This window comes from Octopus bimaculoides, chromosome 22 (assembly GCF_046866305.1).
Source record: "Octopus bimaculoides isolate indiv1 chromosome 22, ASM4686630v1, whole genome shotgun sequence".
NCBI lineage: Eukaryota > Metazoa > Mollusca > Cephalopoda > Octopoda > Octopodidae > Octopus > Octopus bimaculoides.
Genome location: NC_142949.1, coordinates 4,777,081 through 4,779,580, shown reverse-complemented (window position 1 = coordinate 4,779,580; position 2,500 = coordinate 4,777,081).

Here is a 2,500-nt window from a genome sequence, read left to right as displayed (position 1 = left end):
TTTTGATTTTATTTCCGGCTTAATTTTACGTTTTATACTGTGTTAGCTAGGACACTCGAAATATATGTCAATCAAATGTTCTCAGTATATACCTGGAAGCAGTGTATCAGTGATATGTACTTACTTATACACATTTGATTGTAAGTTAGGACTGACCACATATGGCAGTTCTAAGAAAAGAGAAAGTAAAATGACAATTATTTGATTTTTTCTCGTATTTTCAAAATCCTGAAATAAATACAATGTTATTAAATGCAATGTCTTGGAGCAATATTTCCTTATAGGTCTGGCCATACTTTAACCGAGCAAGCGAGGTAGATATCTCAGGGCGTTTTTGTAAAATTAGTCTCCAAATGCATTAAGTTTGCTCTTTCTATTGTGGTCTGCAGTTTTAGTAACACATTCCATGCACTGGATGTTCACAGAAATACATTGAATTGCTCCGAGAAGTAATCTGAGTTGATTAATTATGAACAAATCTCTCAGTTCACCGGGAGATAAGCCTAAGAATACAAAATATTTCTGCGTTATCTCCCATAAAAAAGTTCATGCAAAGATTAGGGTCAGATATCTCCTGATGCATGTTTTATAATATTTAGGCTCGGGTACGGCAGTGAACTGACAGAATCATTAGCATGCCGAACAAAATGCTTAGCGGCATTCAGTTCGTCTTTACGTTCTGATTTCCAATTCCACCGAGGCCGACTTACTCTTTCATCCCTTTCGGAGTCGATTAAATACGTATCTGTTAAACACTGGGTAATTCACCCCCTGACACAAACTTGCTGGCCTCGTGACGTAATTTGAAATCACTGCGTAATCTGAGGCGATGCAGTGACCTGGCTGAATCGTCAACATGCAGGGTACTTACTTAGCAACATTTAGGCTGTCTTTAGGTCCTGAATTGAAGGAGTCGATAAAGTGAGTACCAGACGTTTACTGGGGGAAACGATTTCACTGGCTTATCATATCCACGTAATACTGGCCTAGTGTCAAAATGTGAAACAAATATGTAAGCTAAGTTGATACCGTAAGGCAAGTTGTTCGCTTCGTAATCAGATGCTTTCCTGGTAAATATACTCCGCCACATCTTTTCAAGGGTTTTAATTGAATTGTCTTTAGAACGGAAACTATCTGGAATCTCCTTACGTGAACAGTGTTCCATAAACAGCGGTATATCTGCGCAGTTTGTTAATTACAACGTGACTACCTGAACCGTTGGTTCATTTTCTAAATAATCCATTCTAATGTAAGCCTTCAGACCAATTCTCATATCTTGGGCTAACACCATATCTTCATCCGTTTCTATCAAGTACAGCAACACGTGTCACTAATCCTACACATGTATTTGACCTTAGGTCTCTCAATATGAGAGCCCTGCTCTTATTTGAGAGATTAATCCTCATAAACAATGTTTATTCTTTGTGTAGATGCTCCGCATCCCTTATACATCAATACATTTCGCTGTCGTATAATAATACAGAATGATCTTTATTAAATAGAATATGTACACACAAACGCTTTCAGATATGCACATCAACATCAAGGAGAGCGTCTCTTGTGATTGTCTTGAATATTGTTTCGTGCTTATTGGAGAATTTTTCTATTAGAATACGCTGGGCCGTTTTTCCTGCTGCCTTCACTGGATATTTATTAAAAGGACACTATTCAAAGGGCTAAATAAATACAATTTCACCACGCTTTGAAACTCAACACGCGAATTTCTAGGATTGTGTGCTACGAACGTTTGTTTGTCTTCCACCCTGGTTTATACTTCATTTTATTGACTTCGATAAATGTGAACTAGATAGAATTTGAATTCAGAACTTAATTTGAACTCCTATCGCAGAATATAATTTGACAATACATAATATTTAATTCTAACGTAGCATTCCCCGTTGTAATATTTTCTCAAGATACAACAGATATTAAGTTGGTGATGGTTTCGCGTAGATCCTGACTTTATAAAGGCACCCAAATAAATTCTTCATGTATGAGTTCAACTGCGGTCTTGGAACCAACTTGCTACATGTAATAAGCACAGGAATTGTTTAACGCTGAAAAATTTTATTCGGCTCTGAACAGATTTCCCCAGCCAAAATAATGCTGTTGTAAGGTTCCTAGAGTTGTCCGTTTTAAAGGGTTAGAAGTATTTTTACGGCTGAAGAATTTGATCTGACACAAAACAGACGTTCTTAACTTGGAGATATAATCATGATACTGCAATAAGAGGCTAACACTTGCCCTTTTAGAAAGGGTTAGAAATTTTAACAGCTCAAGTATTTGAACTGACCAGGAGATATAGACGTAATGCTACTATAAACGGCTTAAACTTAACATTTTTTAAAAGCGTTCGAAACTCTTTAATGCTGAAGTAGTTGGTTTGATTTTAAATAGACATAATACGAAAGCAGATATAGTCAAAACGCTACTATAAACGGCTTAAACTCACATATTTAACAAATGGTTAGATATTCTTTTGGGCTGAAGTATTTTATCT